General features: G+C 40.7%; 10 non-coding genes across 10 annotated transcripts in view; all 10 read right to left on the minus strand.

The window, feature by feature from the left end:
- trnap-agg overlaps positions 1–14 on the minus strand; it is a 72-nt gene extending 58 nt beyond the window's left edge. The window contains exon 1 of the tRNA in view: positions 1–14. This exon is cut by the window's left edge and continues 58 nt beyond it. This is a non-coding gene — a tRNA (tRNA-Pro).
- Positions 15–279: 265 nt separating this feature from the next.
- trnap-ugg lies at positions 280–351 on the minus strand. The gene has a single exon. It is a non-coding gene; the product is annotated as a tRNA-Pro (tRNA).
- Positions 352–614: 263 nt separating this feature from the next.
- On the minus strand, positions 615–686 carry trnap-agg. Its single transcript has one exon. It is a non-coding gene; the product is annotated as a tRNA-Pro (tRNA).
- Positions 687–951: 265 nt separating this feature from the next.
- On the minus strand, positions 952–1,023 carry trnap-ugg. Its single transcript has one exon. It is a non-coding gene; the product is annotated as a tRNA-Pro (tRNA).
- A 265-nt stretch (positions 1,024–1,288) lies between these two features.
- trnap-agg lies at positions 1,289–1,360 on the minus strand. Its single transcript has one exon. It is a non-coding gene; the product is annotated as a tRNA-Pro (tRNA).
- A 265-nt stretch (positions 1,361–1,625) lies between these two features.
- trnap-ugg lies at positions 1,626–1,697 on the minus strand. The gene has a single exon. It is a non-coding gene; the product is annotated as a tRNA-Pro (tRNA).
- Positions 1,698–1,960: 263 nt separating this feature from the next.
- Positions 1,961–2,032, minus strand: trnap-agg. The gene has a single exon. It is a non-coding gene; the product is annotated as a tRNA-Pro (tRNA).
- A 265-nt stretch (positions 2,033–2,297) lies between these two features.
- Positions 2,298–2,369, minus strand: trnap-ugg. Its single transcript has one exon. It is a non-coding gene; the product is annotated as a tRNA-Pro (tRNA).
- A 263-nt stretch (positions 2,370–2,632) lies between these two features.
- On the minus strand, positions 2,633–2,704 carry trnap-ugg. The gene has a single exon. It is a non-coding gene; the product is annotated as a tRNA-Pro (tRNA).
- A 265-nt stretch (positions 2,705–2,969) lies between these two features.
- On the minus strand, positions 2,970–3,041 carry trnap-agg. Its single transcript has one exon. It is a non-coding gene; the product is annotated as a tRNA-Pro (tRNA).
- Positions 3,042–25,997: the final 22,956 nt, after the last annotated feature.

A 25,997-nucleotide genomic window follows, 5' to 3' on the forward strand; every position in this document is an offset into this window, starting at 1 on the left:
TAGACCAACGAGCCACATTTTGGTAGCTGTTTTGGTTCATCAATTTATTTTCAAAAAACATGGTTAATCAGAAACTCCGCACTGAAAAGCGTGAATCCTACCACGAGCCACGTTTTTGTCAGTGTTTTGGTTTACTGATTTGTTTTCACATAACATGCTTAGACAAAAAGAGCAACTCTCCCAGTAAATCACCCCAAACCACGTTGGGTAAAGGACTGATCTTGGGTTTAAACAGGATCTCTTGTCACCAGGTACCTTCCTTTGTCAATGTACTCTAAAGGGCTCGTCCAGGATTTGAACCCGGGACCTCTCGCACCCAAAGCGAGAATCATACCCCTAGACCAACGAGCCACATTTTGGTGGCTGTTTTTCTTGACAAATTTTTTTCACAAAACGTGGTTAGACAGAAGCTCCGCACCCTAAGCGTGAATCATACCACGAGCCACGTTTCTGTCAGTGTTTTGGTTGACTGATTTGTTTTCACGTAACATGTTTAGACGAAAAGAGCAACTCTCCCAGTAAAACAACCCAAACCACGTTAGGTAAAGGACTGATCTTGGATTTAAACAGGATCTCTCGTCACCAGGTACCTTCCTTTGTCAACGTACTCTAAAGGGCTCGTCCGGGATTTGAACCCAGGATCTCTCGCACCCTAAGCGAGAATCATACCCCTAGACCAACGAGCCACATTTTGGTAGCTGTTTTGGTTCATCAATTTATTTTCAAAAAACATGGTTAATCAGAAGCTCCGCACTGAAAAGCGTGAATCATACCACGAGCCACGTTTCTGTCAGTGTTTTGGTTGACTGATTTGTTTTCACATAACATGTTTAGACGAAAAGAGCAACTCTCCCAGTAAAACAACCCAAACCACGTTAGGTAAAGGACTGATCTTGGATTTAAACAGGATCTCTCGTCACCAGGTACCTTCCTTTGTCAACGTACTCTAAAGGGCTCGTCCGGTATTTGAACCCGGGACCTCTCGCACCCAAAGCGAGAATCATACCCCTAGACCAACGAGCCACATTTTGGTGGCTGTTTTGCTTGACAAATTTGTTTTCACAAAATCTGGTTAATCAGAAGCTCCGCACTGAAAAGCGTGAATCAAACCACGAGCCACGTTTCTGTCAGTGTTTTGGTTGACTGATTTGTTTTCACATAACATGTTTAGACGAAAAGAGCAACTCTCCCAGTAAATCACCCCAAAACACGTTGGGTAAAGGACTGATCTTGGGTTTAAACAGGATCTCTCATCACCAGGTACCTTCCTTTGTCAATATACTCTAAAGGGCTCGTCCGGGATTTGATCCCGGGACCTCTCGCACCCTAAGCGAGAATCATACCCCTAGACCAACGAGCCACATTTTGGTAGCTGTTTTGGTTCATCAATTTATTTTCAAAAAACATGGTTAATCAGAAACTCCGCACTGAAAAGCGTGAATCCTACCACGAGCCACGTTTTTGTCAGTGTTTTGGTTTACTGATTTGTTTTCACATAACATGCTTAGACAAAAAGAGCAACTCTCCCAGTAAATCACCCCAAACCACGTTGGGTAAAGGACTGATCTTGGGTTTAAACAGGATCTCTTGTCACCAGGTACCTTCCTTTGTCAATGTACTCTAAAGGGCTCGTCCAGGATTTGAACCCGGGACCTCTCGCACCCAAAGCGAGAATCATACCCCTAGACCAACGAGCCACATTTTGGTGGGTGTTTTGCTTGACAAATTTTTTTCACAAAACATGGTTAGACAGAAGCTCCGCACCCTAAGCGTGAATCATACCACGAGCCACGTTTCTGTCAGTGTTTTGGTTGACTGATTTGTTTTCACATAACATGTTTAGACGAAAAGAGCAACTCTCCCAGTAAAACAACCCAAACCACGTTAGGTAAAGGACTGATCTTGGATTTAAACAGGATCTCTCGTCACCAGGTACCTTCCTTTGTCAATATACTCTAAAGGGCTCGTCCGGGATTTGATCCCGGGACCTCTCGCACCCTAAGCGAGAATCATACCCCTAGACCAACGAGCCACATTTTGGTAGCTGTTTTGGTTCATCAATTTATTTTCAAAAAACATGGTTAATCAGAAACTCCGCACTGAAAAGCGTGAATCCTACCACGAGCCACGTTTTTGTCAGTGTTTTGGTTTACTGATTTGTTTTCACATAACATGCTTAGACAGAAAGAGCAACTCTCCCAGTAAATCACCCCAAACCACGTTGGGTAAAGGACTGATCTTGGGTTTAAACAGGATCTCTCGTCAACAGGTACCTTCCTTTGTCAATGTACTCTAAACGGCTCGTCCAGGATTTGAACCCGGGACCTCTCGCACCCAAAGCGAGAATCATACCCCTAGACCAACGAGCCACATTTTGGTGGGTGTTTTGCTTGACAAATTTTTTTCACAAAACATGGTTAGACAGAAGCTCCGCACCCTAAGCGTGAATCATACCACGAGCCACATTTCTGTCAGTGTTTTGGTTGACTGATTTGTTTTCACATAACATGTTTAGACGAAAAGAGCAACTCTCCCAGTAAAACAACCCAAACCACGTTAGGTAAAGGACTGATCTTGGATTTAAACAGGATCTCTCGTCACCAGGTACCTTCCTTTGTCAACGTACTCTAAAGGGCTCGTCCGGTATTTGAACCCGGGACCTCTCGCACCCAAAGCGAGAATCATACCCCTAGACCAACGAGCCACATTTTGGTGGCTGTTTTGCTTGACAAATTTGTTTTCACAAAATCTGGTTAATCAGAAGCTCCGCACTGAAAAGCGTGAATCAAACCACGAGCCACGTTTCTGTCAGTGTTTTGGTTGACTGATTTGTTTTCACATAACATGCTTAGACAAAAAGAGCAACTTCCCCAGTAAATCACCCCAAACCACATTGGGTAAAGGACTGATCTTGAATTTGAACAGGAACCCTTGTCACCAGGTACCTTCCTTTGTCAACGTACTCTAAAGGGCTCGTCCAGGATTTGAACCCGGGACCTCTCGCACCCTAAGCGAGAATCATACCCCTAGACCAACGAGCCACGATTTGGTTGCAGTTTTGGTTCATCAATTTGTTTTCACAAAACATGGTTAGACAGAAGCTCCGCACCCTAACCGTGAATCATACCACGAGCCACGTTTCTGTCAGTGTTTTGGTTGACTGATTTGTTTTCACATAACATGTTTAGACAAAAAGAGCAACTCTCCCAGTAAATCACCCTAAACTAAGTTGGGTAAAGGACTGATCTTGTGTTTAAACAGGATCTCTCGCCAACAGGTACCTTCCTTTGTCAATGTACTCTAAAGGGCTTGTCCGGGATTTGAACCCGGGACCTCTCGCACCCAAAGCGAGAATCATACCCCGAGACCAACGAGCCACATTTCTGTGGCTGTTTTGGTTCATCAATTTATTTTCACAAAACATGGTTAATCAGAAGCACCGCACTGAAAAGCGTGAATCAAACCACGAGCCACGTTTCTGTTAGTGTTTTGGTTGACTGATTTGTTTTCACATAACATGTTTAGACGAAAAGACGTAACTTTTGAACCGTATGACCGATTTTCAAAAATGAGGTACGGTTGGATTCCCTGGATTGAGTCGAGTTCAACGCACACCATGGCGTCAATTTCCGGTTATATAGATTTTCTGCAATTTTGTGAAAAAACGTTTTTTTGCTTCTCCTCCCTCAATTTTTGTCAAATCTTCCCCAGAATTGGCAAACATCATCATCAGACCAACCCTCACAGAAGTTATCAAAGGATATTTGATTTTCAAAACTGTTTTTCCGGTACAGCCAATCAAAATTGGCAACAAAGCAACCAAACAGGAAGTTGGATCATATCTCATTTAATCTTTAAGAAATCAACCCCAAACCTGGTGTGATGACTCGGAACCCTCTTCTGAGGCTGTCCAATTAATTTGGTGTCATGTCATTACTGGGCGTGGCCGCAGGAAGCAAAAATGTGTTTTGGCCAATAACTGTTGATTTGTTTGCCTTTATTAAGTGATTCCTTTGTTTCATGATATCTTGGGACGTCCCCTGTGTGACCCATCATCATTTGTGATAATGGCCGAATTGATGCGGCCGCCATTTTGAATTCATTGAAAAATGTTTTTTCTCTACTCCTCCTACACATGTTGTCCAATCTTCACCAAATTTCGCAGAGATTATCTTCAGACCAAGCCTCACAAAGGCCATCACATGATTGTTTGATTTTCACAACCGTTTGCCCGGTACCTGCAATCAAAATGTGTAATTAAGCCATCAAACAGGAAGTTGGGTCGTATCTCAGCAAATCTTTGATGGATTCACACCAAACTTGCTGCATGCACTCGGAACCCTGTTCTGAGGATTTCTAAAGTGTTTTATGGGTCATTTGACTGCGTGGCCACCACATTGCTGCTTGCAGCTATATTTAGGATTCCTCCGTGAGGAGGAAACCTATTGTTAGGGGCCAAGCAGCAAAGCTGCGAGGCACCTTTTGTTATTGTTAGTATTATTAGGGGCCAAGCAGCGAAGCTGCGAGGCACCTATTGTAATTGTTAGTATTATTAGGATTCCTCCGTCAGGAGGAAACCTATTGTTATTGTTAGTTTTATTATTATTATTATTAGGATTCCTCCGTCAGGAGGAAACCTATTGTTATTGTTAGTTTTATTATTATTAGGATTCCTCTGTCAGGAGGAAACCTATTGTTATTGTTAGTTTTATTATTATTAGGATTCCTCCGTCAGGAGGAAACCTATTGTTATTGTTAGTTTTATTATTATTAGGATTCCTCCGTCAGGAGGAAACCTATTGTTATTGTTAGTTTTATTATTATTATTATTAGGATTCCTCCGTCAGGAGGAAACCTATTGTTATTGTTAGTTTTATTATTATTAGGATTCCTCCGTCAGGAGGAAACCTATTGTTATTGTTAGTTTTATTATTATTAGGATTCCTCCGTCAGGAGGAAACCTATTGTTATTGTTAGTTTTATTATTATTAGGATTCCTCCGTCAGGAGGAAACCTATTGTTATTGTTAGTTTTATTAGGATTCCTCCGTCAGGAGGAAACCTATTGTTATTGTTAGTTTTATTATTATTAGGATTCCTCCGTCAGGAGGAAACCTATTGTTATTGTTAGTTTTATTATTATTAGGATTCCTCCGTCAGGAGGAAACCTATTGTTATTGTTAGTTTTATTATTATTAGGATTCCTCCGTCAGGAGGAAACCTATTGTTATTGTTAGTTTTATTAGGATTCCTCCGTCAGGAGGAAACCTATTGTTATTGTTAGTTTTATTATTAGGATTCCTCCGTCAGGAGGAAACCTATTGTTATTGTTAGTTTTATTATTAGGATTCCTCCGTCAGGAGGAAACCTATTGTTATTGTTAGTTTTATTATTATTATTATTATTATTCTTGTTCCATGGAAGTCAATGGCAGCCCCTAGAACACTTCGACAACTTTTTGTGAAATTTGGCACACTCATTAAGGACAGTTGATTCTATACCTACACCAAGTTTCATGTCTCCCATTAGACCACTCCAGCGCCACCAACGGGTCAAAGTTGGACTTGTGTTTACACACGCAACTTTTGAACCGTATGACCCATTTTCAAAAATGAGGTACCATTGGATTCCCTGGTTCAAGCCGAGTTCAACGCACCCCATGGCGTCAATTTCCGGTTATATAGATTTTCCGCTACTTCCGGTTTTATCAAAAACCTTTGAAAGCCTACTCCTCCTACAATTTTTGTCATATCTTCTTCAAAGTTACCAGAGATGATCTTCAGACCAAGCGTCACAAAAGTTATCGAAAAGAATTTTGATCCTCACAACCGTTTGTCCGGTACAGCCAATCAAATTCATCAGAAAAGCCGCCAAACAGGATGTGAAGTCCTGTCTCAGCAAATCTTTGAGATATCAACACGAAACTTGGTATATCGATGGAAGACACTACAACATGTTACCGTGTGCAAAGGCAACTTCATATCTCCAAAAATGATTGATATAAAGCAAATTGAACTTATCGCTAACGCTAAAATAATGCTTTACACATCAGCCAGTCAAAAACTGATACTCTGATTCAATCACAAGTTCATATGAAGACTCTTGAGAATGTTTATAACACAAATCTGTGAAAAAGTTGACTGTAAGATCAAAGGTCGATTTTTGGTGAATATTTGAAACATGCTTGCTTGGCTAATTTCTAGCCAAATTTCCAATGAATGTCTCCCCTCCTCCTGCCCGCGCGTGCTCCACATCCTCACACACTCAGCCTTAACTTACACACGCGCGGGCTTGGCAAGACGCACACGCAACATTTCAGGAGAGTGTGGGCTGACCAAGCCCCCACTCATTCCTTGGTTTCTAGCCAAGGCCTTGTGGATCTTGTAATCTTGGATCTCTTAACAAAAGCTGATCTTTTTAGTATTGCATTTCCGATTTTGTATGCAATGGTAAAAAGTTATACAAATCCTGAAACATTGATATATATATATGTATTTATATATATAAAAATCTTTATTTCAGACGCCAAGTTCCACATAAAATAACAGACATAGAGCTATAAAAAAGAGAGTAAAACGAAAACATAAAACATAGATAATACAGTGCATAAAAAGTATGAAGACTTTTGTGCCAATGTAGTCTTAAGTTCCAAGTAATCGATAGCAGCTCTTTAGAGGGTTGACCAGGGCCTCTACTATTCAGTTCTCAGACTTGTCCAGTCGACACATGAAACCATACATCAGTTGTCTCAGGAGTGCCTTACAGGTTGGTACGTGCTTAGACAGAAACAACTGACCAGCACTATGCCACCTAGGCACATTAAGTAGCAATCTAAAAGCATCATTGAAATCATACATCAGTTGTCTCAGGATTGCCTTACAGGTTGGTACGTGCTTAGACACAAACAACTGACTAGCAGTATGCCACCTTGGCACATTAAGTAGCAATCTAAAAGCATCATTGTAGGCTACTTTCAGTATCTGTATACTCCTTTACCTGTACATAGACCACAAATGAGCAGTGTACAATGGTGTTATGTAGGTTCTAAACAGGGAACATTTAACTGAATCTGAGCACATAGAAAACGTCCTTAATAACATACTGGCCTGAGAATATATTTGACAGCGCTGTTGATACATATCGTTGTCATCTGTCCAATCATCAGAAATGACATGGCAGATCTTTTATTTCCTCACAAACACCAAGGGGACTGCCAGATAAATAAAAGGTAGGGAAGGTTAATTTCCTGTCCTGATTACTTCTGACTATCATTATGTGGCTTTTCTTTGCATTATATTTTATATCATGATCTAAGCCATACTGAGAGCACACCCATAGCATCTGTTGCAACAGGCTGAGTGGAACCAGATAATCTGCGTACATCAGATGATTGACAATAGATTCACCAACAAGACAGCCTGTATTTGTCTTATTCAGCTGGCTTGATAAGTCGTCCATATCCATATTAAACAAAAAGGGAAATCAAATTCCTCCTTGTCGAACTCCGTTACCAACATGGAAAGCAGCTGATACAACATTGTCCCATTTAACATGAAAAGTTTGATTGGCATACCAGAACACCAAAATCCTCACAAGAGGTTTAGGGACACCTCTCGCTATTAGCTTCATAAACAGTTTTTCATGACAAATTCGATCGAAAGCTTTGTAAGCATCAATAAAGCATAAAAATACAGATGAATTAAGACTTGTGTACCTGAGACAATCTCCTTCAGAGCATAGATACAGAGATCAGTACCATGTTTTCTTTTAAAACCAAACTGATTTTCTGCAGTCAGAATATACATTTCCAATTTCAATCAAATAATTCTCTCAAACACTTTAGACAAGATACTGGCCAATGCAATGGATCGATAGTTGTGTAGCCCGGGTGGTAAACATTTCTGTTGAAACAATCCTATTACATAAATATAAAAGTTTGAATACATAATACTTAAGTTCATAGTTTAATAAATAGACTTTAAGGTTTGAGAGTATGATTTTGATTTGATGAGAAATGCATATTGTTCATGTTTTACTGAATACAGCATTTGGAAATGTATATCTGTTGTTTAAAAAACGCATGTTAAAATGTACCGGTTACAAATATGAAGAGAGTAAGATGAATGTTTTGTGAATCTATGTTGTTGCTTTAATTTTGATTATGATGTTAAGCCAATCCGGTTTGAGGTCAAAGGGCAGGGTAACACGGGAAGTTGGGGTAGATGAGGTTGGAGTAGAAAAAGACAGAGCGAGCGGAGGAGTTGGAGGGAGAAGAAAATTGTAGCGTACGGTAAAATACCAAGAGTGAAGATTTTATATTATCATTAGTGGTGTTATGTTTATATTGTTGGGTGAATATCTCAACCAACAACAATAACCCAGAAAGAGGAGTTTGGCTGTTGGCGGTTTTGGATTAAGCACGGGCTTTGCCGCCAGACTAGCGACAGCGAGGGCCAGGTTGGAGCCGGTGGAGGTCGGGATTGTCGTCGTCCTCAGTCTTCTTCCTGAGTTGGTTCGTCTCGTAAATCCACGAGAGTATTTGGTCGGTCTCTCCTTCACCTGCTGCCGCCCTTCTGCCGCAGTGCGTGTGCTACCGCACTGCTGATCCGAGGTACCAGCTCCTTGTTATTTTGTGCCATCCTGGCGAAACAGCCATTTTGTTTACGGCTACAACGCACACGAGCTACACTCAGGCCTGCACCGTAGAACTGTACTGAATTAAGGTATTCGTGTAGTTAGCATTGCCGGCTAGTTTGTATTGTGTGTCCATGTGCATTACGATGTCATGTAAATGTTGAACCAATAACTGAAGAACTGATTTTTTGTCTGAAGTAAATCTTTCCTGTTTTTGTTTAACAGTTGGTTGTATTGTTTTTTTCATATGTTAAATTGGTTTAAGTTAGTAACAATTACTAACGAACTCAGGTTAGCCACCTCTCATTACAAATCCACCAAACTAGAGAGGCGCTACAGTTGTCTATGCTGTTCAGTTTACCAGCCTTATCTTTAACAACAGGCACTAACAGTACTGACATAATAGAGTTCGGTAGAACACCATGAACCATAATTCCAGTGAGACACATGGCTAGAAATGGACTGAGTCTATAACTGGCATTTTTTAGATGCTCTGCAGAAATGGAATCCATACCACAAGCTTTGTTGTTGTCTAGCATGTGGATGGCATCATAAATATCTACTGATCTAACTATCAAGTCTGCAGAGATACCTTTATATTGATTATCAATTCTCACTGTGTTACTTTGAACACAATTAAATAGTTTACTGTAGTGCTCATGCCATAGATCAGCAATCTTCTCTGGACAACTAACCCCTTTGATATCAGAAGGGAGGGGAGTTCTGTTATTATTTATGATCTTGACCTCCTTCCAGAAGTCAGTAAGATTGTTATTCTGCATCTTTCTGGCCAGCGAGTCTGCTCTCATTGTGTTTTCATTTCTCTTAATGAAACGAGTGCATATTTAAATCTAGCATTTGTGAGGTTTTTGTTATCAAGCAGCACTCTCTGTCTGGGTCTGCCTGCCTCTGACCAGACTCTAAAGGCTTCTCTAGCAGCAGCATGTTGCTCAGACACAAACTCATTCCAGACAGGCCGTGCGTTAGGGACCTTACTCTTGTGATTAATAAAAGGTTCACTGGAAGCATAAAGACATTTGACAATATCATCATACATGGCACAGAGCTTTTCAGCATTATGTTTATCCTTGCAGTTCATATCCGAGAATTAGTTAATAGAGAATATCTGTGCCGAACCTCTTTGGTCAATTTTGACCAGTCCAGTTTTCTTGGGGGGCCAGCAACAAGGGTACACTCTCAACATTTAGCAGCATAGCAACTGGTATGTGATCAGTGGTGGCCAGCCCATAACACATCTCTATACTTTCCAGTGAGTCATGAGAATCGGCTGTGGTTACAATATGGTCTAGCCAGGAAGTTGTGTGCCACGTTTCACTTATATAGGTAAAACTTGTATCAGGCAATAACGCTTGATATAATTAATTTAGTTTCATTACAGAACTGCTGCAGATGTTGTGCGAATAAACACTTATCTGACATGTCAGCATTAAAATCACCCATGACATAGACACAACATGAACTATTGTCCTCTATGAAGGACTGAATAAAAGCTAACCTGTTCTGAAATTCATCCTCATGGTCATAGGATTCATATGGTGTGTACACATTTACAATAGTACATTTATTTTCATTGTGATTAAACTCCAACCCAATAGCCCAGTCAACGTTAAGCCACACCACCTTTACCGTTGGGTCATATTTTATGTTCCACAGTATAGCTACACCACCAGCTATCCTCCCACAAACCATTCTCATGCTGAGATCGGTAGTGGACTCTCCAGCACCATGAAAGTTCTTGTGTAGGGAGTTCAATTTGTCCAGATCTTGCTTGGTCATCCAGGTTTCTTGAAGGCAGACAATGTCACTCTCGTCCAGCAATGTGTCCACCACCAAACGTCTTGATCTATCAGCAGCAGTATGTCCTACTCGGAGGCCACGAGCGTTGTAGGATACAACCCGCATTAATGATCTACCACGGACCCATCAGGGCAGCTGGCCGGTGTGTCTGTCTCCCTGGTCTCTACATATAGGCCTACATTCATCCCAGCATCATGACTGAGCTGAAGCTCGGTACCCTGAGAGCGGGGGGTATTCTCTGGTCGAGCTTTTTTGAAAGTATAGACCAAGGGTAATTACCAAACCACAACTGTCCCACCATTACCCATATGTGGCGCTACATTCCACGCCCTAAAGCACAAAGGCTTTCTGGAATGGATAGGCTAACCAAGCCCCCTCCCTTCACTCCTTGAGTTGAAATAAAGGCCCTTGTGGATCCTGGTGGTATTATATTTCAGATTTGGTATCCCATTGGTAATTCTGCAGCATAGATTTTTCTATACAGTTCCAATTTGTCAAGAATATACATTTTTCAATGGTTCGCAATGTTTGGAGGAATCCGCCATTACTGCTTGCAGTTATATTTAGGATTCCTCCGTCAGGAGGAAACCTATTGTTATTGTTAGTTTTATTATTATTATTATTCTTGTTCCATGGAAGTCAATGGCAGCCCCTAGAACACTTCGACAACTTTTTGTGAAATTTGGCACACTCATTAAGGACAGTTGATTCTATACCTACACCAAGTTTCATGTCTCCCATTAGACCACTCCAGCGCCACCAATGGGTCAAAGTTGGACTTGTGTTTACACACGCAACTTTTGAACCGTATGACCCATTTTCAAAAATGAGGTACCATTGGATTCCCTGGTTCAAGCCGAGTTCAACGCACCCCATGGCGTCAATTTCCGGTTATATAGATTTTCCGCTACTTCCGGTTTTATCAAAAACCTTTGAAAGCCTACTCCTCCTACAATTTTTGTCATATCTTCTTCAAAGTTACCAGAGATGATCTTCAGACCAAGCGTCACAAAAGTTATCGAAAAGAATTTTGATCCTCACAACCGTTTGTCCGGTACAGCCAATCAAATTCATCAGAAAAGCCGCCAAACAGGATGTGAAGTCCTGTCTCAGCAAATCTTTGAGATATCAACACGAAACTTGGTATATCGATGGAAGACACTACAACATGTTACCGTGTGCAAAGGCAACTTCATATCTCCAAAAATGATTGATATAAAGCAAATTGAACTTATCGCTAACGCTAAAATAATGCTTTACACATCAGCCAGTCAAAAACTGATACTCTGATTCAATCACAAGTTCATATGAAGACTCTTGAGAATGTTTATAACACCAATCTGTGAAAAAGTTGACTGTAAGATCAAAGGTCGATTTTTGGTGAATATTTGAAACATGCTTGCTTGGCTAATTTCTAGCCAAATTTCCAATGAATGTCTCCCCTCCTCCTGCCCGCGCGTGCTCCACATCCTCACACACTCAGCCTTAACTTACACACGCGCGGGCTTGGCAAGACGCACACGCAACATTTCAGGAGAGTGTGGGCTGACCAAGCCCCCACTCATTCCTTGGTTTCTAGCCAAGGCCTTGTGGATCTTGTAATCTTGGATCTCTTAACAAAAGCTGATCTTTTTAGTATTGCATTTCCGATTTTGTATGCAATGGTAAAAAGTTATACAAATCCTGAAACATTGATATATATATATGTATTTATATATATATAAATCTTTATTTCAGACGCCCATTTCCACATAAAATAACAGACATAGAGCTATAAAAAAGAGAGTAAAACGAAAACATAAAACATAGATAATACAGTGCATAAAAAGTATGAAGACTTTTGTGCCAATGTAGTCTTAAGTTCCAAGTAATCGATAGCAGCTCTTTAGAGGGTTGACCAGGGCCTCTACTATTCAGTTCTCAGACTTGTCCAGTCGACACATGAAACCATACATCAGTTGTCTCAGGAGTGCCTTACAGGTTGGTACGTGCTTAGACAGAAACAACTGACCAGCACTATGCCACCTAGGCACATTAAGTAGCAATCTAAAAGCATCATTGAAACCATACATCAGTTGTCTCAGGATTGCCTTACAGGTTGGTACGTGCTTAGACACAAACAACTGACTAGCACTATGCCACCTTGGCACATTAAGTAGCAATCTAAAAGCATCATTGTAGGCTACTTTCAGTATCTGTATACTCCTTTACCTGTACATAGACCACAAATGAGCAGTGTACAATGGTGTTATGTAGGTTCTAAACAGGGAACATTTAACTGAATCTGAGCACATAGAAAACGTCCTTAATAACATACTGGCCTGAGAATATATTTGACAGCGCTGTTGATACATATCGTTGTCATCTGTCCAATCATCAGAAATGACATGGCAGATATTTTATTTCCTCACAAACACCAAGGGGACTGCCAGATAAATAAAAGGTAGGGAAGGTTAATTTCCTGTCCTGATTACTTCTGACTATCATTATGTGGCTTTTCTTTGCATTATATTTTATATCATGATCTAAGCCATACTGAGAGCACACCCATAGCATCTGTTGCAACAGGCTGAGTGGAACCAGATAATCTGCGTACATCAGATGATTGACAATAGATTCACCAACAAGACAGCCTGTATTTGTCTTATTCAGCTGGCTTGATAAGTCGTCCATATCCATATTAAACAAAAAGGGAAATCAAATTCCTCCTTGTCGAACTCCGTTACCAACATGGAAAGCAGCTGATACAACATTGTCCCATTTAACATGAAAAGTTTGATTTGCATACCAGAACACCAAAATCCTCACAAGAGGTTTAGGGAAACCTCTCGCTATTAGCTTCATAAACAGTTTTTCATGACAAATTCGATCGAAAGCTTTGTAAGCATCAATAAAGCATAAAAATACAGATGAATTAAGACTTGTGTACCTGAGACAATCTCCTTCAGAGCATAGATACAGAGATCAGTACCATGTTTTCTTTTAAAACCAAACTGATTTTCTGCAGTCAGAATATACATTTCCAATTTCAATCAAATAATTCTCTCAAACACTTTAGACAAGATACTGGCCAATGCAATGGGTCGATAGTTGTGTAGCCCGGGTGGTAAACATTTCTGTTGAAACAATCCTATTACATAAATATAAAAGTTTGAATACATAATACTTAAGTTCATAGTTTAATAAATAGACTTTAAGGTTTGAGAGTATGATTTTGATTTGATGAGAAATGCATATTGTTCATGTTTTACTGAATACAGCATTTGGAAATGTATATCTGTTGTTTAAAAAACGCATGTTAAAATGTACCGGTTACAAATATGAAGAGAGTAAGATGAATGTTTTGTGAATCTATGTTGTTGCTTTAATTTTGATTATGATGTTAAGCCAATCCGGTTTGAGGTCAAAGGGCAGGGTAACACGGGAAGTTGGGGTAGATGAGGTTGGAGTAGAAAAAGACAGAGCGAGCGGAGGAGTTGGAGGGAGAAGAAAATTGTAGCGTACGGTAAAATACCAAGAGTGAAGATTTTATATTATCATTAGTGGTGTTATGTTTATATTGTTGGGTGAATATCTCAACCAACAACAATAACCCAGAAAGAGGAGTTTGGCTGTTGGCGGTTTTGGATTAAGCACGGGCTTTGCCGCCAGACTAGCGACAGCGAGTGCCAGGTTGGAGCCGGTGGAGGTCGGGATTGTCGTCGTCCTCAGTCTTCTTCCTGAGTTGGTTCGTCTCGTAAATCCACGAGAGTATTTGGTCGGTCTCTCCTTCACCTGCTGCCGCCCTTCTGCCGCAGTGCGTGTGCTACCGCACTGCTGATCCGAGGTACCAGCTCCTTGTTATTTTGTGCCATCCTGGCGAAACAGCCATTTTGTTTACGGCTACAACGCACACGAGCTACACTCAGGCCTGCACCGTAGAACTGTACTGAATTAAGGTATTCGTGTAGTTAGCATTGCCGGCTAGTTTGTATTGTGTGTCCATGTGCATTACGATGTCATGTAAATGTTGAACCAATAACTGAAGAACTGATTTTTTGTCTGAAGTAAATCTTTCCTGTTTTTGTTTAACAGTTGGTTGTATTGTTTTTTTCATATGTTAAATTGGTTTAAGTTAGTAACAATTACTAACGAACTCAGGTTAGCCACCTCTCATTACAAATCCACCAAACTAGAGAGGCGCTACAGTTGTCTATGCTGTTCAGTTTACCAGCCTTATCTTTAACAACAGGCACTAACAGTACTGACATAATAGAGTTCGGTAGAACACCATGAACCATAATTCCAGTGAGACACATGGCTAGAAATGGACTGAGTCTATAACTGGCATTTTTTAGATGCTCTGCAGAAATGGAATCCATACCACAAGCTTTGTTGTTGTCTAGCATGTGGATGGCATCATAAATATCTACTGATCTAACTATCAAGTCTGCAGAGATACCTTTATATTGATTATCAATTCTCACTGTGTTACTTTGAACACAATTAAATAGTTTACTGTAGTGCTCATGCCATAGATCAGCAATCTTCTCTGGACAACTAACCCCTTTGATATCAGAAGGGAGGGGAGTTCTGTTATTATTTATGATCTTGACCTCCTTCCAGAAGTCAGTAAGATTGTTATTCTGCATCTTTCTGGCCAGCGAGTCTACTCTCATTGTGTTTTCATTTCTCTTAATGAAACGAGTGCATATTTAAATCTAGCATTTGTGAGGTTTTTGTTATCAAGCAGCACTCCCTGTCTGGGTCTGCCTGCCTCTGACCAGACTCTAAAGGCTTCTCTAGCAGCAGCATGTTGCTCAGACACAAACTCATTCCAGACAGGCCGTGCGTTAGGGACCTTACTCTTGTGATTAATAAAAGGTTCACTGGAAGCATAAAGACATTTGACAATATCATCATACATGGCACAGAGCTTTTCAGCATGATGTTTATCCTTGCAGTTCATATCCGTGCACATTAGGGCATCCCTAGAAAATGCAACATCACTATGTAAGCTGTCAGTTAATAGAGAATATCTGTGCCGAACCTCTTTGGTCAATTTTGACCAGTCCAGTTTTCTTGGGGGGCCAGCAACAAGGGTACAATCTCAACATTTAGCAGCATAGCAACTGGTATGTGATCAGTGGTGGCCAGCCCATAACACATCTCTATACTTTCCAGTGAGTCATGAGCATCGGCTGTGGTTACAATATGGTCTAGCCAGGAAGTTGTGTGCCACGTTTCACTTATATAGGTAAAACTTGTATCAGGCAATAACGCTTGATATAATTAATTTAGTTTCATTACAGAACTGCTGCAGATGTTGTGCGAATAAACGCTTATCTGACATTTCAGCATTAAAATCACCCATGACATAGACACAACATGAACTATTGTCCTCTATGAAGGACTGAATAAAAGCTAACCTGTTCTGAAATTCATCCTCATGGTCATAGGATTCATATGGTGTGTACACATTTACAATAGTAAATTTATTTTCATTGTGATTAAACTCCAACCCAATAGCCCAGTCAACGTTAAGCCACACCACCTTTACCGTTGGGTCATATTTTATGTTCCACAGTATAGCTACACCACCAGCTATCCTCCCACAAACCATTCTCATGCTGAGATTGGTAGTGGACTCTCCAGCACTATGAAACATCTTGTGTAGGGAGTTCAATTTGTCCAGATCTTGCTTGGCCATCCAGGTTTCTTGAAGGCAGACAATGTCACTCTCGTCCAGCAATGTGTCCACCACCAAACGTCTTGATCTATCAGCAGCAGTATGTCCTACTCGGAGGCCACGAGCGTTGTAGGATACAACCCGCATTAATGATCTACCACGGACCCATCAGGGCAGCTGGCCGGTGTGTCTGTCTCCCTGGTCTCTACATATAGGCCTACATTCATCCCAGCATCATGACTGAGCTGAAGCTCGGTACCCTGAGAGTGGGGGGTATGCTCTGGTCGAGCTTTTTTGAAAGTATAGACCAAGGGTAATTACCACACCACAACTGTCCCACCATTACCCATAGGTGGCGCTACATTCCACGCCCTAAAGCACAAAGGCTTTCTGGAATGGATAGGCTAACCAAGCCCCCTCCCTTCACTCCTTGGGTTGAAATAAAGGCCCTTGTGGATCTTGATGGTATTATATTTCAGATTTGGTATCCCATTGGTAATTCTGCAGCATAGATTTTTCTATACAGTTCCAATTTGTCAAGAATATACATTTTTCAATGGTTCGCAATGTTTGGAGGAATCCGCCATTACTGCTTGCAGTTATATTTATTATTATTATTCTTGTTCCATGGAAGTCAATGGCAGCCCCTAGAACCCTTCGACAACTTTTTGTGAAATTTGGCACACTTATTAAGGACAGTTGATTCTATACCTACACCAAGTTTCATGTCTCCCATTAGACCACTCCAGCGCCACCAACGGGTCAAAGTTGGACTTGTGTTTACACACGCAACTTTTGAACCGTATGACCGATTTTCAAAAATGAGGTACCTTTGGATTCCCTGGATCAAGCCGAGTTCAATGCACACCATGGCGTCAATTTCCGGTTATATAGATTTTCCGCTATTTCCGGTTTTATCAAAAACCTTTGAAAGCCTACTCCTCCTACAATTTTTGTCATATCTTTTTCAAAGTTACCAGAGATGATCTTCAGACCAAGCCTCACAAAAGTTATCGAAAAGAATTTTGATCCTCACGACTGTTTGTCCGTTAAAGCCAATCAAATTCATCAGAAAAGCCGCCAAACAGGATGTGAAGTCATGTCTCAGCAAATCTTTGAGATATCAACACGAAACTTGGTATATCGATGGAAGACACTACAACATGTTACCGTGTGCAAAGGCAACTTCATATCTCCAAAAATGATTGATATAAAGCAAATTGAACTTATCGCTAACGCTAAAATAATGCTTTACACATCAGCCAGTCAAAAACTGATACTCTGATTCAATCACAAGTTCATATGAAGACTCTTGAGAATGTTTATAACACAAATCTGTGAAAAAAGTTGACTGTAAGATCAAAGGTCGATTTTTGGTGAATATTTGAAACATGCTTGCTTGGCTAATTTCTAGACAAATTTCCAATGAATGTCTCCCCTCCTCCTGCCCGCGCGTGCTCCACATCCTCACACACTCAGCCTTAACTTACACACGCGCGGGCTTGGCAAGACGCACACGCAACATTTCAGGAGAGTGTGGGCTGACCAAGCCCCCACTCATTCCTTGGTTTCTAGCAAAGGCCTTGTGGATCTTGTAATCTTGGATCTCTTAACAAAAGCTGATCTTTTTAGTATTGCATTTCCAATTTTGTATGCAATGGTAAAAGGTTATACAAATCCTGAAACATTGATATATATATAAGTATTTATATATATAAATCTTTATTTCAGACGCCAAGTTCCACATAAAATAACAGACATAGAGCTATAAAAAAGAGAGTAAAACGAAAACATCAAACATAGATAATACAGTGCATAAAAAGTATGAAGACTTTTGTGCCAATGTAGTCTTAAGTTCCAAGTAATCGATAGCAGCTCTTTAGAGGGTTGACCAGAGCCTCTACTATTCAGTTCTCAGACTTGTCCAGTCGACACATGAAACCATACATAAGTTGTCTCAGGAGTGCCTTACAGGTTGGTACATGCTTAGACAGAAACAACTGACCAGCACTATGCCACCTAGGCACATTAAGTAGCAATCTAAAAGCATCATTGAAACCATACATCAGTTGTCTCAGGATTGCCTTACAGGTTGGTACGTGCTTAGACACAAACAACTGACTAGCACTATGCCACCTTGGCACATTAAGTAGCAATCTAAAAGCATCATTGTAGGCTACTTTCAGTATCTGTATACTCCTTTTCCTGTACATAGACCACAAATGAGCAGTGTACAATGGTGTTATGTAGGTTCTAAACAGGGAACATTTAACTGAATCTGAGTACATAGAAAATGTCCTTAATAACATACTGGCCTGAGAATATATTTTACAGCGCTGTTGATACATATCGTTGTCATCTGTCCAATCATCAGAAATGACATGGTCCAGATATTTTATTTCCTCACAAATACCAAGGGGACTTCCAGATAAATAAAAGGTAGGGAAGGTTAATTTCCAGTCCTGATTACTTCTGACTATCATTATGTGGCTTTTCTTTGCATTATATTTTATATCATGATCTAAGCCATACTGAGAGCACACCCATAGCATCTGTTGCAACAGGCTGAGTGGAACCAGATCATCTGCGTACATCAGATGATTGACAATAGATTCACCAACAAAACAGCCTGTATTTGTCTTATTCAGCTGGCTTGATAAGTCGTCCATATCCATATTAAACAAAAAGGGAAATCAAATTCCTCCTTGTCGAACTCCGTTACCAACATGGAAAGGAGCTGATACGACATTGTCCCATTTAACATGAAAAGTTTGATTGGCATACCAGAACACCAAAATCCTCACAAGAGGTTTAGGGACACCTCTCGCTATTAGCTTCATAAACAGTTTTTCATGACAAATTCGATCGAAAGCTTTGTAAGCATCAATAAAGCATAAAAATACAGATGAATTAAGACTTGTGTACCTGAGACAATCTCCTTCAGAGCATAGATACAGAGATCAGTACCATGTTTTCTTTTAAAACCAAACTGATTGTCTGCAGTCAGAATATACATTTCCAATTTGAATCAAATAATTCTCTCAAACACTTTAGACAAGATACTGGCCAATGCAATGGGTCGATAGTTGTCTATGCTGTTCAGTTTACCAGCCTTATCTTTAACAACAGGCACTAACAGTACTGACATAATAGAGTTCGGTAGAACACCATGAACCATAATTCCAGTGAGACACATGGCTAGAAATGGACTGAGTCTATAACTGGCATTTTTTAGATGCTCTGCAGAAATGCAATCCATACCACAAGCTTTGTTGTTGTGTAGCATGTGGATGGCATCATAAATATCTACTGATCTAACTATCAAGTCTGCAGAGATACCTTTATATTCATTATCAATTCTCACTGTGTTACTTTGAACACAATTAAACAGTTTACTGTAGTGCTCATGCCATAGATCAGCAATCTTCTCTGGACAACTAACCCCTTTGATATCAGAAGGGAGGGGAGTTCTGTTATTATTTATGATCTTGACCTCCTTCCAGAAGTCAGTAAGATTGTTATTCTGCATCTTTCTGGCCAGCGAGTCTGCTCTCATTGTGTTTTCATTTCTCTTAATGAAACGAGTGCATATTTAAATCTAGCATTTGTGAGGTTTTTGTTATCAAGCAGCACTCCCTGTCTGGGTCTGCCTGCCTCTGACCAGACTCTAAAGGCTTCTCTAGCAGCAGCATGTTGCTCAGACACAAACTCATACCAGACAGGCCGTGCGTTAGGGACCTTACTCTTGTGATTAATAAAAGGTTCACTGGAAGCATAAAGACATTTGACAATATCATCATACATGGCACAGAGCTTTTCAGCATGATGTTTATCCTTGCAGTTCATATCCGTGCACATTAGGGCATCCCTAGAAAATGCAACATCACTATGTAAGCTGTCAGTTAATAGAGAATATCTGTGCATAACCTCTTTGGTCAATTTTGACCAGTCCAGTTTTCTTGGGGGGCCAGCAACAAGGGTACACTCTCAACATTTAGCAGCATAGCAACTGGTATGTGATCAGTGGTGGCCAGCCCATAACACATCTCTATACTTTCCAGTGAGTCATGAGCATCGGCTGTGGTTACAATATGGTCTAGCCAGGAAGTTGTGTGCCACGTTTCACTTATATAGGTAAAACTTGTATCAGGCAATAACGCTTGATATAATTAATTTAGTTTCATTACAGAACTGCTGCAGATGTTGTGCGAATAAACGCTTATCTGACATGTCAGCATTAAAATCACCCATGACATAGACACAACATGAACTATTGTCCTCTATGAAGGACTGAATAAAAGCTAACCTGTTCTGAAATTCATCCTCATGGTCATAGGATTCATATGGTGTGTACACATTTACAATAGTACATTTATTTTCATTGTGATTAAACTCCAACCCAATAGCCCAGTCAACGTTAAGCCACACCACCTTTACCGTTGGGTCATATTTTATGTTCCACAGTATAGCTACACCACCAGCTATCCTCCCACAAACCATTCTCATGCTGAGATCGGTAGTGGACTCTCCAGCACCATGAAAGTTCTTGTGTAGGGAGTTCAATTTGTCCAGATCTTGCTTGGCCATCCAGGTTTCTTGAAGGCAGACAATGTCACTCTCGTCCAGCAATGTGTCCACCACCAAACGTCTTGATCTATCAGCAGCAGTATGTCCTACTCGGAGGCCACGAGCGTTGTAGGATACAACCCGCATTAATGATCTACCACGGACCCATCAGGGTAGCTGGCCGGTGTGTCTGTCTCCCTGGTCTCTACATAAAGGCCTACATTCATCCCAGCATCATGACTGAGCTGAAGCTCGGTACCCTGAGAGCGGGGGGTATGCTCTGGTCGAGCTTTTTTGAAAGTATAGACCAAGGGTAATTACCACACCACAACTGTCCCACCATTACCCATAGGTGGCGCTACATTCCACGCCCTAAAGCACAAAGGCTTTCTGGAATGGATAGGCTAACCAAGCCCCCTCCCTTCACTCCTTGGGTTGAAATAAAGGCCCTTGTGGATCTTGATGGTATTATATTTCAGATTTGGTATCCCATTGGTAATTCTGCAGCATAGATTTTTCTATACAGTTCCAATTTGTCAAGAATATACATTTTTCAATGGTTCGCAATGTTTGGAGGAATCCGCCATTACTGCTTGCAGTTATATTTAGGATTCCTCCGTTAGGAGGAAACCTATTGTTATTGTTAGTTTTATTATTATTAGGATTCCTCCGTCAGGAGGAAACCTATTGTTATTGTTAGTTTTATTATTAGGATTCCTCCGTCAGGAGGAAACCTATTGTTATTGTTAGTTTTATTATTATTATTATTATTATTCTTGTTCCATGGAAGTCAATGGCAGCCCCTAGAACACTTCGACAACTTTTTGTGAAATTTGGCACACTCATTAAGGACAGTTGATTCTATACCTACACCAAGTTTCATGTCTCCCATTAGACCACTCCAGCGCCACCAATGGGTCAAAGTTGGACTTGTGTTTACACACGCAACTTTTGAACCGTATGACCCATTTTCAAAAATGAGGTACCATTGGATTCCCTGGTTCAAGCCGAGTTCAACGCACCCCATGGCGTCAATTTCCGGTTATATAGATTTTCCGCTACTTCCGGTTTTATCAAAAACCTTTGAAAGCCTACTCCTCCTACAATTTTTGTCATATCTTCTTCAAAGTTACCAGAGATGATCTTCAGACCAAGCATCACAAAAGTTATCGAAAAGAATTTTGATCCTCACAACCGTTTGTCCGGTACAGCCAATCAAATTCATCAGAAAAGCCGCCAAACAGGATGTGAAGTCCTGTCTCAGCAAATCTTTGAGATATCAACACGAAACTTGGTATATCGATGGAAGACACTACAACATGTTACCGTGTGCAAAGGCAACTTCATATCTCCAAAAATGATTGATATAAAGCAAATTGAACTTATCGCTAACGCTAAAATAATGCTTTACACATCAGCCAGTCAAAAACTGATACTCTGATTCAATCACAAGTTCATATGAAGACTCTTGAGAATGTTTATAACACAAATCTGTGAAAAAGTTGACTGTAAGATCAAAGGTCGATTTTTGGTGAATATTTGAAACATGCTTGCTTGGCTAATTTCCAGCCAAATTTCCAATGAATGTCTCCCCTCCTCCTGCCCGCGCGTGCTCCACATCCTCACACACTCAGCCTTAACTTACACACGCGCGGGCTTGGCAAGACGCACACGCAACATTTCAGGAGAGTGTGGGCTGACCAAGCCCCCACTCATTCCTTGGTTTCTAGCCAAGGCCTTGTGGATCTTGTAATCTTGGATCTCTTAACAAAAGCTGATCTTTTTAGTATTGCATTTCCGATTTTGTATGCAATGGTAAAAAGTTATACAAATCCTGAAACATTGATATATATATATGCTTGAGTCCTTGTCGAACTCCGTTACCAACATGGAAAGGAGCTGATACAACATTGTCCCATTTAACATGAAAAGTTTGATTGGCATACCAGAACACCAAAATCCTCACAAGAGGTTTAGGGACAACTCTCGCTATTAGCTTCATAAACAGTTTTTCATGACAAATTCGATCGAAAGCTTTGTAAGCATCAATAAAGCATAAAATACAGATGAATTAAGACTTGTGTACCTGAGACAATCTCCTTCAGAGCATAGATACAGAGATCAGTACCATGTTTTCTTTTAAAACCAAACTGATTTTCTGCAGTCAGAATATAAATTTCCAATTTCAATCAAAGAATTCTCTCAAACACTTTAGACAAGATACTGGCCAATGCCATGGGTCGATAGTTGTCTATGCTGTTCAGTTTACCAGCCTTATCTTTAACAACAGGCACTAACAGTACTGACATAATAGAGTTCGGTAGAACACCATGAACCATAATTCCAGTGAGACACATGGCTAGAAATGGACTGAGTCTATAACTGGCATTTTTTAGATGCTCTGCAGAAATGGAATCCATACCACAAGCTTTGTTGTTGTCTAGCATGTGGATGGCATCATAAATATCTACTGATCTAACTATCAAGTCTGCAGAGATACCTTTATATTGATTATCAATTCTCACTGTGTTACTTTGAACACAATTAAATAGTTTACTGTAGTGCTCATGCCATAGATCAGCAATCTTCTCTGGACAACTAACCCCTTTGATATCAGAAGGGAGGGGAGTTCTGTTATTATTTATGATCTTGACCTCCTTCCAGAAGTCAGTAAGATTGTTATTCTGCATCTTTCTGGCCAGCGAGTCTGCTCTCATTGTGTTTTCATTTCTCTTAATGAAACGAGTGCATATTTAAATCTAGCATTTGTGAGGTTTTTGTTATCAAGCAGCACTCTCTGTCTGGGTCTGCCTGGCTCTGACCAGACTCTAAAGGCTTCTCTAGCAGCAGCATGTTGCTCAGACACAAACTCATTCCAGACAGGCCGTGCGTTAGGGACCTTACTCTTGTGATTAATAAAACCTTCACTGAAAGCATAAAGACATTTGACAATATCATCATACATGGCACAGAGCTTTTCAGCATGATGTTTATCCTTGCAGTTCATATCCGTGCACATTAGGGCATCCCTAGAAAATGCAACATCACTATGTAAGCTGTCAGTTAATAGAGAATATCTGTGCATAACCTCTTTGGTCAATTTTGACCAGTCCAGTTTTCTTGGGGGGCCAGCAACAAGGGTACACTCTCAACATTTAGCAGCATAGCAACTGGTATGTGATCAGTGGTGGCCAGCCCATAACACATCTCTATACTTTCCAGTGAGTCATGAGCATCGGCTGTGGTTACAATATGGTCTAGCCAGGAAGTTGTGTGCCACGTTTCACTTATATAGGTAAAACTTGTATCAGGCAATAACGCTTGATATAATTAATTTAGTTTCATTACAGAACTGCTGCAGATGTTATGCGAATAAACACTTATCTGACATGTCAGCATTAAAATCACCCATGACATAGACACAACATGAACTATTGTCCTCTATGAAGGACTGAATAAAAGCTAACCTGTTCTGAAATTCATCCTCATGGTCATAGGATTCATATGGTGTGTACACATTTACAATAGTACATTTATTTTCATTGTGATTAAACTCCAACCCAATAGCCCAGTCAACGTTAAGCCACACCACCTTTACCGTTGGGTCATATTTTATGTTCCACAGTATAGCTACACCACCAGCTATCCTCCCACAAACCATTCTCATGCTGAGATCGGTAGTGGACTCTCCAGCACCATGAAAGTTCTTGTGTAGGGAGTTCAATTTGTCCAGATCTTGCTTGGTCATCCAGGTTTCTTGAAGGCAGACAATGTCACTCTCGTCCAGCAATGTGTCCACCACCAAACGTCTTGATCTATCAGCAGCAGTATGTCCTACTCGGAGGCCACGAGCGTTGTAGGATACAACCCGCATTAATGATCTACCACGGACCCATCAGGGCAGCTGGCCGGTGTGTCTGTCTCCCTGGTCTCTACATATAGGCCTACATTCATCCCAGCATCATGACTGAGCTGAAGCTCGGTACCCTGAGAGCGGGGGGTATGCTCTGGTCGAGCTTTTTTGAAAGTATAGACCAAGGGTAATTACCAAACCACAACTGTCCCACCATTACCCATATGTGGCGCTACATTCCACGCCCTAAAGCACAAAGGCTTTCTGGAATGGATAGGCTAACCAAGCCCCCTCCCTTCACTCCTTGAGTTGAAATAAAGGCCCTTGTGGATCCTGGTGGTATTATATTTCAGATTTGGTATCCCATTGGTAATTCTGCAGCATAGATTTTTCTATACAGTTCCAATTTGTCAAGAATATACATTTTTCAATGGTTCGCAATGTTTGGAGGAATCCGCCATTACTGCTTGCAGTTATATTTATTATTATTATTCTTGTTCCATGGAAGTCAATGGCAGCCCCTAGAATCCTTCGACAACTTTTTGTGAAATTTGGCACACTCATTAAGGACAGTTGATTTTATACCTACACCAAGTTTCATGTCTCCCATTAGACCACTCCAGCGCCACCAACGGGTCAAAGTTGGACTTGTGTTTACACACGCAACTTTTGAACCGTATGACCAATTTTCAAAAATGAGGTACCATTGGATTCCCTGGATCAAGCCGAGTTCAACGCACCCCATGGCGTCAATTTCCGGTTATATAGATTTTCCGCTATTTCCGGTTTTATAAAAAACCTTTGAAAGCCTACTCCTCCTACAATTTTTGTCATATCTTCTTCAAAGTTACCAGAGATGATCTTCAGACCAAGCCTCACAAAAGTTATCGAAAATAATTTTGATCCTCACAACCGTTTGTCCGGTACAGCCAATCAAATTCATCAGAAAAGCCGCCAAACAGGATGTGAAGTCATGTCTCAGCAAATCTTTGAGATATAGACACGAAACTTGGTATATCGATGGAAGACCCTACAACATGTTACCGTGTGCAAAGGCAACTTCATATCTCCAAAAATGAATGATATAAAGCAAATTGAACTTATCGCTAACGCTAAAATAATGCTTTACACATCAGCCAGTCAAAAACGGATACTCTGATTCAATCACAAGTTCATATGAAGACTCTTGAGAATGTTTATAACACAAATCTGTGAAAAAGTTGACTGTAAGATCAAAGGTCGATTTTTGGTGAATATTTGAAACATGCTTGCTTGGCTAATTTCTAGCCAAATTTCCAATGAATGTCTCCCCTCCTCCTGCCCGCGCGTGCTCCACATCCTCACACACTCAGCCTTAACTTACACACGCGCGGGCTTGGCAAGACGCACACGCAACATTTCAGGAGAGTGTGGGCTGACCAAGCCCCCACTCATTCCTTACTCTCTAGCAAAGGCCTTG

Source organism: Hypomesus transpacificus, unplaced genomic scaffold, assembly GCF_021917145.1.
Source record: "Hypomesus transpacificus isolate Combined female unplaced genomic scaffold, fHypTra1 scaffold_268, whole genome shotgun sequence".
NCBI lineage: Eukaryota > Metazoa > Chordata > Actinopteri > Osmeriformes > Osmeridae > Hypomesus > Hypomesus transpacificus.